General features: G+C 40.6%; 1 pseudogene; it reads right to left on the bottom strand.

Annotated features, from left to right (window-relative positions):
• Positions 1–471: 471 nt before the first annotated feature.
• Positions 472–14,897, bottom strand: part of LOC135965265 (POTE ankyrin domain family member B-like) — a 35,550-nt pseudogene continuing 21,124 nt past the window's right edge.

The raw sequence follows: 14,897 nt of genomic DNA, 5'->3' as shown, positions 1-14,897 counted from the left end.
ATAGGTTTTTTATGGTTTTAGGTTTTGCATTTAACTCTTTAATCCATCTTAATATAATTTTTGTATTAAGTGTAAGGGAATGGCCCAGTTTCAGTTTTCTGCATACGGCTAGCCAGTTTTCCCAACACCATTTATTGATAGGGAATCCTTTCCCCATTGCTTGTTTTTGTCAGGTTTGTTAAAGATCAGACAGTTTTAGTTGCATGGTGTCATTTCTGCGGTCTCTGTTCTGTTCCATTGGTCCATATATCTGGATTGATATGAGCACTACGCTCTTTTGGTTACTGCAGCCTTGTAGAATAGTTTGAAGTCAGGTACTGTGATGCCTCCAACTTTGTGCTTTTTGCTTAGGATTCTCTTGGCTGTGTGGGCTCTTTTCTGGTTCCATATGAAATTTAAAGCAGTTTTTCTAATTCTTTGAAGAAAGTCAGTGGTAGCGTGATGGGAATAGCACTGAATCTATAAATTACTTTAGGTGGTATGGCACTCAGGCACAGAAATGTCCTTGAGTAGGGCAATACCATTCAGGACATAGGCATGGACAAAGTCTTCATCACTAGAACACCAAAAGCAATGGCAACCAAAGCCAAAATTGACAAATGGGATCTAATTAAACTACTGTGTCTGCAGAGCAAAAGAAACAATCATCAGAGTGAACAGGCAACCCACAGGATGAGAGAAATTTATTGCAATCTCTCCATCTGACCAAGGGCTAATATACATAATCTACAAAGAACTTAAACAAATTTACAAGAGAAAAACAAAGTACCCCATCAAAAAGTGGGCAAAGATATCAACAGACACTTCCCAAAGAAGACATTTATGCAACCAACAAACATGTGAAGCAAAGCACATCACCACTGGTCGTTAGAGAAATGGAAAGCAAAATCACAATGAGATACAATCTCATGCCAGTTGGAATGGCCATCATTAAAAAATCGGGAAACAATAGATGTTGGAGAGGATGTGGAGAAAGAGGAACACTTTTACACTGTTAGTGGGAGTATAAATTAGTTCAACAATTGTGGAAGACAGTGTGATGATTCCTCAAGGATCTGTAACTAGAAATAGCATTTGACCCAGCAATCCCATTACTGGGTATATACCCCCCAAAATATAAATCATTCTAATATAAAGACACATGCACACATATGTTTATTGAGGCACTGTTGACAACAGCACAGACTGGAACCAACCCAAATGCCCATCAAGGATAGACTTGATAAAGAAAATGTGGCATATATGCACCATGGTGTACTATGCAGCCACAATAATGGATGAGTTCATATCCTTTGCAGGGACATGGATGAAGCTGGAAACCATCATTCTCAGCAAACTAACACAAAAACAGAAAACCAAACATCACGCCTTCTCACTCATAAGTGGGAGTTGAACAATGGGAACACATGGACACAGGAAGGGGAACACCACACACCAGGGCCTGTCAGGGTGGGGAGCTAGGAGAGGGATAGCATTACCAGAAATTCATAATGTAGATCACGGACTGATGGATGCAGCAAGCCAGCATGTTCTGCACATACACCACAGAACTTAAAGTATAATTTTAAAAAAAGGAAATTTGCTTTTAAGTAAACTTTTAATCATAGAACTTTAAAAAAAAAATCCTTTTGAATCTTTTACTACCACATCATAGCTTGGACAAACTGCTGATATTTTAAAAGTAACACAAACATCAAACAGAAAGAACTAGACTTAGGAACCAAACTCAGGTTTCTGTAGTTAACAGGCAGAATCTTAACACTGGGTCACCAAGACTACTCCTTCAGCCTGGCCTTGGCTAGCAAAAGATGGCCTTGTTATGTAGGTGAGCCCGCTTATGTACAAACGAAAAAAATAAAAATTAAAAATATTTTCTGATAACTGGAATTTTTTTTTTTCATTTTTGCAGCCACAGGGCTTTTAGCCAATTCAGATGCCTTGCTCCCCACAATTTGGAACATTCCCTTGGATTTGACCAAGTCAGGAAGAGATGGGAGAAAAGTGAAACAACAACAATAAAACCCCAAACACAAACACACACAAAGCAAAACAAACAAATGCACCATTTGTATGATTACTGAGTGTTCTCATGGTAAGGAGAAATTAAAAGTAGCTGGTGGATAATCTTAAATTTTAGTCATTAGAAAAAATTTTAAGACAAAAGTCTAATTCAGTTACTTACCTGGAAATAAGGCTCAGGCTGGTGATCGTTCTCTGCCGTCTTAGAAGCTGGAAAAAACTGACACTCACCTTTCCTGTCAGAAGCAAGCCGAAACTCAGGAAAGGAGGTGCCTGCTCTCCATCGCCATGGAAGCAGGAAAATTTGCCTTCGTTGTTGGAAATGAGTAAAACTTTAGAAAAGGACTTGTACAGCAAAATCAACTTTAGATCTCAACCAAATTTTGGGAGATCAGGAACTCTTTGCAGGGGAGAAGCTCCCCAACCTCAGCAAATTATCCTATTGGTTTGGGCAATAAAGATAGCCCAGGTTGGTATCAATCAATAATGAGATTTATCAAAGGTCAGGACCACCTTTGTAATCTCCTTCTTTTTTTTCTTTTCTTTGAGATGGAGTCTCGCTCAGTCACCCAGGATGGAGGGCAGTGGCACAATCCCAGCTCACTGCAAGCTCCAACTCCCAGGCTCAGGCCATTCTCCTGCCTCAGCCTTCCGAGTAGCTGGGACTACAGGCACCCGCCACCGTGCCCGGCTAGTTTTTTGTATTTTTAGTAGAGACGGGTTTTCATCGTCTTAGCCAGGATTGTCTTGATCTCCTGACCTCGAGATCTGCCCACCTCGGCCTCCCAAAGTGCTGGGATTACAGGCGTGAGCCACCGCGCCCGGCCCTCTTTCTTTTTTTATCTTTATTGCTATAGTTCGTTTGGTCAGGAACTAGGAGTGCAGCACTTGCTTTTTTCTGTTTTCCATTTGATTGAAATATTTTTCTCCATTCTTTTATTTTGAGCTTATGTATGGCACTGTATGCAAGATGGGTTTCTTGAAGACAGCATACTCAAATGGGTCTTGGTTCTTTATCCAGCTTGCCCCCGTGTCTTTCAATTGGAGCGTTTAGCCCATTTCCATTTAAGGTTAATCATGGTATGTGCGGATTTGATCCTGTCGTCATGCTGTCAGCTGGTTATTTTGCAGACTTGTGTATGTGGTTGGTTTTTGGCATCACTGGACTGTGTACTTCAGTGCGTTTTTGTACTGGATGGTGATGGTTTTTTCTTTCCATATTTAGTGCTTCCTTCAGGAGCTCTTGTAAGATAGATCTGGTGATAATGAATTCCCTTAGCATTTGTTTGTCTGAAAAGGATCTTATTTCTCCTTCACTTATGATGCTTCATTTTGCTGGACATGAAATTCTGGGTTGAAATTTCTTTTCTTTAAGAAGTTGAATATCTTTTCTGGTTTGTCGGGTTTCAGCTGAGAGGTCTGCTAAGTCTGATGGAATTCCCTTTGTAGGTGACCTTGCCTTTCTCCCCAGCTGCCTTTAACATACTTTTTTTTCATTTTGACCTTGGAAAATCTGATGACTGTGTGTCTTGGGGATGATCTTCTCATGACATATCTTACTGAGGTTCTCTGGATTTCCTGAATTTGATTGTTGGCTGTCTGGTTAGGTTGGGGATATTCTCATGAATGATATTCTGAAGTACGTTTTCCAAGTTGGTTCCATTCTCCTCATCCCTTTCAGGTACATTAATTCGTCACAGATTTGGTCATTTATATCATCCCATATTTCTCAGATATTTTGTTCATTGCTTTTCATTCTTTTTTTTCCCCATTCTTGTCTGCCTATTTTATTTCAGAAAGCCAGTTTTCAAGATCTGAGATTCTTTCCTCTGCTTCATCTGTTCTGCTGGGTGGTTTTGCACATGAGATGGAGCTGGTGAGACCTCTGCCGTCCTTACTCTGTTTGCCTCTCCCAGGGCTCCAGCTTGGGCACACCTGCTTACAGGGCACTCTCGGGTGCCCACACACACTACAATAATTTTCATAATGCCATCACACACAATCACCATGTGACTGCATTATGAAAATTCTTGTAGTGTGGTTTACAGCTCTATCAGGTCAGTTATGTTTTTCTCTGTACTGCCTATTTTGTCTGTCGTCTCCTGCAGTGTTGTACAATGATTTTTAGCTTCCTTGTATTGGATGACAACGTACTTCTTTCACTCAGTGAACTTTATTCCTACCCATATCCTGAACTCTGCTTGTATCATTTCAGACATCTCAGCCTCAGCCCAGATCTGAACACTTGCTGGAGAGCTGATGCGGTCATTTGGAGGGAAGGAGGCATGCTGACTTTCTGAGTTCTCAGTATTCTTGCACAGATCCTTTCTCATCTTTATGGGCTTATCCTCCTTCAGTCGTTGAGGTTGCTGACCTTTGGACAGGATATTTTTCTTTTATTATATCTGATGACCTTGAGGATTTGATTGTGGTGTAAGGTGGACTCAGCCAACTGGTTTTGTTTTTGGAGGATTTTAGGGGGCCAACATGCAGCTCCCAATTCCTGAACTGTGTGCTTTAACTCTGGGGAACGTGTATTGGGCCCCATCTTTGTTCTCTGGCTCCTCGAGGTTTGGAGTCCACTGCACTGAGGGGATCCAAGTGCGGCAGCTGCAGCGGAATGCTAGTGGATGCAGGAGTCCCTGCCTCCCTGAGAGCGTTGACAAGGGGGTGGAGGCAAGACAGCTGGGGTGTGGGCCAGGGGGCCCCTGCTGACTCTGTGTGCTGTTACACTGGAGGCAGTGCTGGTTTGGGGTGGACTGCTGGCCAGTGCACCTCTGGGTGCCTTCTCTGAGCCCCCCCTCCCCCAAAGCAGCAGTGGTCGCTCAGGATATAAGAAGGTCCCTTTTTCTCTGCACAGCATTACCTCAAGGGTGAGATGTTGACAGGGATGGGGTTTTTGGCTCTGTTCCAACCACAGCTTCGTCTTCAGTGGCAGTTGGTGTGGGTTGGGGTGTGTGCTGCACTCCCATGTGCTATCAGGGCAAGTACAGAAAAACCCACCTGTGTAAACACACACAGCAAAGGGATGTGAGAAGTTTCCATATAAAGAGCTGCAGTATGGAGAAGTGATGTGCAGGCTGGTGCATGGCTGTAGGGGCCACCTTGCTGCAGCTCTCCACTAATCAGGCACGGTCCACTGGTACAGAAGCTATAGTGTGTGCACCCGAGAGTGTCCTGTAAGCAGGTGTGGCCTGGCTGGGGTCCTGGGAGAGGCAAGCTGACTAAGGGGTGCTGAGGTCAGACCAGCCTCACCTGATGTGCAAAACTGCCTAGCAGAGATCAGGTCTCAGAGAACTCTCTCAAAAGTGAACCCCAGCACAGCACAACTGCTCTACACAAACATGGCCAGACTTCTTTTTTAAGCAACTCCCCTTTTTAAAGAAGGTAACTCTTAGACCTGATCTGTGCTGGGCAATCTTGCACATGAGACAGGGCTGGTCTGACCGCAGCACTCCTTAAGTGCTGGGATAAAGTGTCTCATAAAAGCAAGCAGAGCTAGAGAGATAGCTGTCCCTGCCCTCTGGGCTGCATATCATCTGACTTGTTGCTCTACAACTTTGTCTCCTGGAGGCTCCACCCGAGAGAGATGTAAGTTAGCAGTTACTTAATATAATCACCCCAGGATGGAGGGTCTGTGCTGTGAGCCCAAGTCAGGGTTCCCTGTCTGGTGATGAACAGTGCAGGGTGTGTGGTACCTGTGGGAAATGGACTGGTGTGTTCCTTGGGTCAACTGCAGCTTGTTGGAGGTGTCGATATGGCACTTAGGGTCTTTGCTCCCTTGATATTCTGAGGGAAGCAAGGGCAGTTCCACTGCAGAGGCAGCGGCAGAGAGGATTTCAGTTGCTCCTGGAAGCTCAGTCCAGGGAATTGCCAAGTTGCTACAGGCTTGATAGTTCCAGTGGGGGGCTGGCTGGAGACCCTGCCAGGAGGGCCTACCCATTGAGGAGATATGGAAATGGGCACCCACATAACAGTCTGGCCACTTTTCTGTGGGGCTGCTGTGGTATGCTGGGGGTCCACTCCAGTCCCCAATGGCCTCCTATTTTCCAGTGCCTGAAGGTATCAGCAGTGAAGTCTGCAAAAAGGCAAAGATGATAGCCTGCCCCTTCCTCTGAGAGCTCTGCACCTCGGAGGTATGAACCAGTTGCCAATCTGTACACACCTGTAGGATGTGGCTGGAGGCAAGTTGAGAAGTCCTGAACAGTCAGGAGGAACAGGAACAGGGACTTGCTTAAAAAAGAAGTCTGGTCACATTTTTGTAGAGTGGCTATGCTGTGCTGGGGGTTCACTTCAGCCCTTGGTTGCCTCAGACACTCTGAAACTTGAAGACTGAAATGGCTAAGTTGTCCAAACGGCAAAGATGACAGTCTGGTCCTTCCCCTGGAGCTCTGACTCAGGGAGGTCTGAAACCTCTGTCAGCCAGAGAACAGCAGTGAAGGTGGCTGGAGACCCTGGTTGAAAGCCTGCACCCAGTGTTTACAAATGTGGTCGGAGACTGACTTAAACAAGAGTCTGGCCACGTTTTTGGAGGGTGGCTGTGCTGCACTGAGACACCACTTCCACCCCTGGTCAGCTTGGGCTCTCCAAAGCCCATGGGCCAGAACGGCTAGGTGCCCAAACAGCAAAGGTGGTGGCCCTCCCCTCTCTCTGGGAACTCTGTCCCAGGAAGGTTTCAAATCTCCGTTGGCCAGGGAACACTGGTGGGGGTAGCTAGAGGCCTCAGGTGGGAGGTCCTGTCCAGTGATGAGGAACAGGATCAGGGCCTGCTTACAGAAGCAGTCTGGCCATGATTTGGTAAAGCAGCTGTGCCGTGCCACAGGATCTCTTCTGCCCTTGATGGGTTTGTAGTCTCCAAAGCCCACACACTAGAATGACTAAGTTGTCTGAACAGGAAAGATGGGGGCCTGCCCCATCTTGTCTCTCAGAATTTATCCTGTGTGATGCAGCTTAATGTTTAGCCTGTTAATTTTGCTGTCAACATTAGAGTTGTTCAGAAAGAATCTCACTGTTATCTTTTAGGTTAGATATATGAGAATTCATTTTTTTCCTGTAAATAAACCTGTTCATGTTTGTTCTCTGTAAAGAAGTCTGTTTCATCTATTTGACATTGATCACAGTCATGTAGGGCAGTAGTCAGTCTAAAACGACATGATAGGATTTCCATTTCCAGTGTTTCCTAGCTGTGTCTTACATTCTGCAGTTCAGAACTGAGCATTCTCAGCGGTCAAAATGCTAAGCTGTCCACTCTACTGAAATACTGATTTTTGCTAATGCTTCCTCATTCAATTTTACAGCCTTAAGAAGTTTATCATTATTCTCAGTTGTCAAAATGCTAAGCTGTCCACTGTACTTAAATGCTGATTTTTGTTAATGATCCTCCCTTAATTTTACAGCCTTTAGAATTTTATCTTTCTTTGCTTTCACACTTTCAATTTCCTCCAAAAGTTTCTTTTCCCTTAGCTGGCTCTGCTGTTTTATTCTGTCTACTTCCATTCTCAGTATGGCAATTTCTTCCTGCAACATGCGATTTTCATGCAAGAGATCTTTTTCTTTCTTATTGGTAAGAGAAACCTAAGTAAACAAAGGGAACTTTTAATTAGCACTCAAGAGAATGACATATCATGATTTCTTCTGAAATTAAAGTATGACATTTATATTTGTATAAGGAAAGAATTCCCATAGTGGATATTTAACTGGAAAAAAGTTGGACAAAACTTCAAATCTAAAAATGTGTAAATTCCAAAAAGTTGAAATACTTATTTAAAGACCATGAAAAATAAGTCACTAGAGGATTTTTAGAATTTCAGAATTGGAAAAGCCTTTCTCTGAATTATAAAAAACCCAAATGCATAAAATATAAGATTAATATGCTTGAGTATATTTTTTAAATTGGGTTTATTCTCTGATATCTAATCTATCAACTACACCATTGTAAGAACCTTAGCTATGCATATATTTGGACAGAAGCAATTTCTTAAAGTTCTTTAAGTTCCTTTTTCTGAAGAAAGTTTTATCAATATACTACTTTTCTAATATTTTTACAGTCAGTTATAAGAATTGCATTTATTCATAACTGTTTAAGCATTGTACCCTTCCACAATGTACACATAGGTATCTAAACATTGCACTTCTGTTTTAAAAATCCTGTGCACTTTCCAAAATACATAAAGTTGTCTTTTAAATAAATACACATATTAAAACATTTGAAAATGACTAAAGAAAATACCTCAGAATTCATTTTCTTTTCAGCCACTTCCATCTGCTCTTGTTTACCAGTCAGAATCTCTTCTTGTGATATTCCAGCATTCTGTTCTTCCGAAACTTGCTTCTGGGTATCATTTTGTTCATCACTAGAAGAAATTTTGATTTTCATGAAATACTGGAGGTGTCCCTAAAATGATCTACAGGGCAACATGGTGCCATCAGATGTCATTCACACAATGCATATCTGCACATTAATCCAAGACAAGGCAAAGGGGTCTCACATCTCTTAACCCAGTTCTCCCCAACCATGTTGGCACCAGGGACTGGTTTTGTGGAAGGTAATTTTTCTGTAGACCTGAGTTGGGGGATGGTTGCAGGATGACTCAAGCACATAACATTCATTGTGCATATTATTTCTATTATTACTTATATATAATGAAATAATTACATAGCTCACCATAATGTAGAATCAGTGGGAGCCTCAGCTTGTTTTCCTGCAACTAGATGGTCCCATCTGGGGGTGACAGTAGATGGTGACAGATCATAAAGCATTAGATTCTCATAAGGAGTGAACAACCTAGATACCCTGTGTAAGCAGCTTACAACAGGGTTTGAGTCACACTCCTATGACAATCCAATGCCACCACCGATCTGACAGGAAGAGGAGCTCAGGCAGTAATGTGAGTGACAGAGAGTGGCTTTAAACAGATGTAACTTTGCTTGCTCACCTGCCACTAGCCTCCTGCTCTGTGGTCCAGGTCCTAACAGTCCAGGGACTGGTACTGGTCCATGGCCTGGGGATTGGGAAGCCCTGTGTTAACCCATACTTTTTATATTTATTTTTGGGAAACACTTTCCACTTATATTCTTGATTCCTCTGTATTTTATAGACAACTTAGAAATTCCTTTTGGAACAAGACAGGGTCTAATATTGTGTTTTTAACATACAACTTTGAATTAATTTTATCTGTGTATGCGACAGAGATGTGAAATAAAGTAATCATTAATCACTTTTGATTTTACTTTCATTTCATGCATGTTAAGAATAAAACTGGGAAGTCCTAGGCAGAGCAATTGGGCAAGAGAAATAAAGGACATCCAAATTGGAAAAAAGAAAGTCAAATTATCTCTTCACCAATGATATGATCTTATCCCTAGAAAACCCTAAAGACTCCTACAAAACACTCCTAGACTTGATAAATGAATTCAGTAAAGTCTCAGAGGCTACAAAATGTACAAATACCAATGAGTAGTACCACTATACACTACCTACAACCAAGTTGCGAGTCACATCAAGAACCCAGTCCCTTTGACAATGGCTGCAAAAGAGTAAAATACCTAGGAAAATATGTAACGAAGGAGGTGAGTCAACTATAAAAGCATAACTGGAAAACACAACTGAAGAAAATCAAAGATGACACAAATAAATGAACATACATCCTATGTTCCTGGACTGAAAGCACTGATATTGTGAAAATGATCATAGTGCCCAAAGAAGTCTACAGATCCAATACAATTTCTATCCAAGTATCAATGTCATTCTTCACAGAGTTATTTTAAAAAGCTGCCATTCATGTAGAACCACAACAGAGCCTGAATAGCAGCACACACACCAAGCAAAAGGAACAAGCATGTTGGCATCACATGACCTGCAAACTGTAATTATTTTTAATGAGGTAAAAATGCATAAGAATATTACTGTTATTGTACAGAGAAGACAGTGAACAAGAAAAGGAATTTAAAAAGAGAATATCACTACCATATACATATATTAACTGACAAAGAGACTAAAACCTCCTACTGGAGTTTATGTTAGGACTTGAACAAAAGCTTCTAGAAATACCAATAACAGAAACAAGGCAATTAATTTTAAGGAATAAATTATGCAAAGAAATATGTATTTTAAAAAATGTAAATAGATCTTCCTGAGAGCTATTATTAACCAATTCATCGTGACCACAATTTTAAAATGAGGTCTAAAATTCTGGAATATAAAATAGTTTCATTTTGAACATAGTTAATTGAAGGCAACTTTTAAACAGAAAATGTTCAGTTAAAGTTGAGTCTAACTTAGGAAAGAAATGACCTGTACCAATGGTAACAAGAAGCCACCCAGAGCCAATTTGAAATCTAATCAACCAATCAATGACCACTGGTCTTGCTCACCAACCAATACAGATGTGAGCAGCTTGCTTCTGAAATACAGCCAAGCAGCAGCACCTGCTCCATCAGAATAGCCAGTGCCGGACCAGTATTCCTCTTACTATAGGAAGCAAAAAATTTCCAACTCTGTCTTTTTATTTCAAATACCAAAGGTTCATAATCCCTTGAAAAGAATTTGTAAGTCCATTAAATGTGCCACCCCATTTTTTTTTTTTAAAGCAGGTGGCCAGGTGCAGTGGCTCATGCTTGTAATCCTAGCACTTTGAAGGGCCAAAGTGGGTGGATCACCTGAGGTAAAGAGTTCGAGACCAGCCTGCCCAACAAAGTGAAATTAGTAGTCTCTACTAAAAATACAGAAATTAGCCAGGTGTGGTGGCATGCCGCTGTAATCCCAGCTCCTCAGGAGACTAAGGCAGGAGAAATACATGAACCCAGGAGGCGGAGGGTGCAGTGAACTGAGACCCCACCACTGCACTCCAGCATGGGCGATAGAGTGAGACTCTATCTCAAAAATCAAATCAAATAAAATACTAGTAAAGTTTGCAATTCCTCTGACTCAGTTTACCATAATTACAATTATGATTACAAATAAAATAATAAATAATGAATAACCACAATATTGGGCTTTTCTCCCTAAATAAAAAAATTAATATAAAGAATGTAGCTTATTATAAAAAGCCAAAACAATAATTAAAATGCATATAATTACCAGACAAAACTAATAGAATGACCCATGTCAAAATTTTAAAGTGAGAATCAATCAAACAACATACCCAGGATAAACTCCATTCACTCGTTTAATAAGGATTTATTAGGTAGCTACATCCAATACGCTAGGCCTTTTTCTAGGCAGTGAGGATATAGTAGTGAAAAATAAAATCCTTATTCATGAGAGTGAGATAAACACACAATAACAACAGACAGAGAAGACAAAATATACAGTACGTTAGAGGAGAAAAAACTAAAGCAGGAAAATGAAATGTTTATGTGTTTGATGGGGAGGGTGGTGGGAAAGTTGGGATGGTCAGAAAAGTCTCTGCTGAGAAAGGGGATTTCTTTCTTTCTAATACAAAAAACCTTTTATTTGTATATCAAAGACTCTAAGAAATGATGATATAAGGTTAAGAGTGTTGATGTCAAGATACAAATGGATTTGAAGTTAGAGATGATAAATCACTTTGTTTCATTGAACCTTCCCTTGGTTACGTTAGAGAGCCTCCCTGGTACACTCCCAGTTGAATCTTAAGCATGATGCATCTGGGTAGTACATGGTTCTTCCTCAGAAAGTGGTTGTTCCATAATGTGTTTCTTTTTACCCTTTTTCTACTTCTTAGCAGAAAGGAGGTTTTAAATAAAGAACTGAAGGAATGGAAAGAGTAAGCTAGGAGGATATCTGGGGAAAAAGCATTCCAGACACAGGGAACTTCCAAGTACAGAGGTGTGCTTGGAGTCTTTAAGCACTAGGGGTAGATAAGGGATGGCAAGAAGTTCAGTGTGGCTAAAGCAGAGCAAGGGAGATAATTAGGAGGAAATTTGACACATACTCAGAGTGAAATGGGAGGCAATCAGAAGGGCTGGGGCACAGGATTGACACAATTTGACTTATATTTTAAGTACATCCACTGAGTTAAGAATTGATGAAAAGGGAAGTTTTTAAAAGCCAGGACTATCAATTACCAGTCTATGACACTCATGTAGACTGCAGATGAGGGTGGCTCAGATGTAGAAGATATGACTGGCTTCTGGACATACCTTCAGGTAGACCTGACAAGATTTACTGAGAGAATAGATGTAAGGTGTCAGAGACGGAGAGAGAGATGAGTCAAGAATGACAACGAGATTTTTGGCAGAGCAACTGGAAGAGTTGCCCTTAACCAAAGTAGGAAAGACTACATGAGGGGTAAATTTCAGGAAGGCCATCAGTAGCCCAATTTTGGGTCTGACAAGTGTGTGATACCCAATAGCTAACCAAATAGAGATATCAAGTAGGCAGGCTCATATGGAAATCTGGAATTAGGGAGAGAGATCTGAGCCAGAGACATACATTTGGAAATCACTAGCATATACACGGTAGAATAAGTCACAAGGGGCTGGGTGCAGTGGCTCATGCCTGCAACCCCAACACTTTGTGAGGCCAAGGCAGAGAGATCACCTGAGGTCAGGAGTTTGAGACCAGGCTGGCCAACATAGGGAAATGCTGTGTCTACTAAAAATACAAAAATTAGCCGAGCATGGTGGCACCAACCTGTAATGCCAGCTACTCAGGGGGCTGAGGCAGGAGAATCACTTGAACCCAGGAGGTGGAGGTTGCAGTGAGCCGAGATCACACCACTGAACTCCAGCCTGGGTGACAGAGTGAAACTCTGTCTCAAAAAAAGAAAAAGTCATGAGAGAGAAGATTGAGGACTGAGCCCTTGGAAAAAACAATGTCCAAATGGAGAAAGATGAGGAGGAGCAAGCAAAAGAGGCCATGATGAATGGATTAGAAAGGCAGGAGGAAAAGCCTGAGGGACTGAGGTCCTGGAAGCCAAGTTGAAGATGCTGTTAGAGAGGAGATGTCCTCCATTGGCTCAAATTCTGCTAACAGATTAAATAAAATGAAGTGTACGAAAAATGCCTAGATTTATTACAGAAAAAAATTAGTGATAATCTTGAGGAAAAACAACGTTGGAGGAGTACTGAAACTGAAGACTTACTGGTGTGAGATCAAGAGTGAATGAAAAGATAATTGAGTTCATGAGTTCTTTTAAGGACATCATACTTAGACAGTTCTTTTAAGGACATCATACTTAGAAGTCATGGCTGAGAATGTTGTAATTTTCTTCCACAGTCATGGAAAATAATAGACAATTAATTTCTAATTTTATATAACAGGTGTAGTCTTCAAATTTTACATAACAATTATATATTTTAAAAGTTATAAAATTATACACATGTGGCATTAAAAATGCCAGACTGAGGTGTTAAATCCTTAAAACTATAGAACTAAAAGTCACCTTAAACATTTCTAGATTCCATAAGCTGAATATCACTTTGTTCATGCTTATACATAAAGACCAAGAAACACTAAACGTTTCAAGGAGAGTATTTCTGGCTTGATAAAAATCAGCCAATTCTAGAACAGTTGATACTCATCAAATATACAAAGTAATTGATCACAGTAAACTACTGAGTTCTATTAACAGGAATAAAGTGGCAGAAATGCAGAAAATAGTCCTATGTTATAAATGAAATTTTAAAAATTATATGAAGTCACTGTGGAAAAATGTGGTGTGGTGAATACTGAAATATATCCTTTTCTCAAAGGAAGGATAATGTCACACATGCAGGACACTTTTATGAATAAGAGTTACTGCATTAGCAGCACCTTCCTTTTAGCACAAGGCCAGCACATTAGCACCTGTGGGCCAAATCCCACTGCCTGTTTTTGTAAGTCAAGTATCTTGGAACCCAGCCACGCTTATTCACTCTACAGTTCACAGAGTCAATTAGCTGGGTGTGATGTTGCACACCTGTGGTCCCAGCTAGCAGAGAGGCTGAGGTCGGAGGATCACTAGAGCCCAGAAAGTTGAGGCTGCAGTGAGCCATGATCACAAAACCGCACTCCAGCCTGGGCAACAGAGACCCTGTCTCAAAATTATATATGCAGTCTGCAAAGCCTAAAATATTTACTAACTGACTCTTTGCAGAAAAATCTGACCAAATCCTGGTTTAGTAGATGAAAGATCCTTTGATACATTTTAATAAAAGTTTTACCCAATATACTGAAATGTTTATATTAAATATAGATCCCCATACAATCCCTTGGCAATATTCAGATTGAAGATCCAATATTTCAGCACTCAGGCACTGACAACAAAAATTTAATAACTAGCAATCAAGGTACAGTGTCAATGGAGCATGCAGCTTCCATTTGCAACACAGCAGATATTACAAGAATTCTAACAAAATTATCTTAAGATGTGTTATCAAAGTAAAGGTTTTAAATACATTTTAATTGTGAAATAATCTGTATACTCTAGATCTAACCTCATTTGTAAAAAATGGTTCCATACTACATTATTTTCTGGGAATGAAAATTGAGCTATTTCCTATTGGTAAGGATTTGCTTTTAATAATGATAAATTCCTACTGATAAGGATCCATCTTTTGATATAATTATGCTGTAATAAATGTTCTTATATGTAAGTATATACGTAACAAATCTATACAAGTATCCTTAATATACATATATATCCTTACTATGTTATATATGTGTGTGTGAATATGCTACTCAATTAATGTTCGAAATGCATTTACCAACAGTGTACGACATGTCTTTTTCAATGAGACCATTTCCTTTGCAGCAACACAGATGGAGCTGGCGGCCACTATTCTAAGCAAACTAATGCAGAAACAGAAAATCAAATGCCACATATTCTTAATCATTTAGTGGAAACTAAACAATGAGAACTCATGGACACAAAGAGGAGAATAACAGGCAAAAGGGTCTACTTGAGGGTGGAGCA

The sequence above is a fragment of the Macaca fascicularis genome, chromosome 10, assembly GCF_037993035.2.
Source record: "Macaca fascicularis isolate 582-1 chromosome 10, T2T-MFA8v1.1".
NCBI lineage: Eukaryota > Metazoa > Chordata > Mammalia > Primates > Cercopithecidae > Macaca > Macaca fascicularis.
The sequence above is the reverse complement of the archived record's forward strand: the minus strand, read 5'-3'. Positions and strand labels throughout refer to the sequence as shown.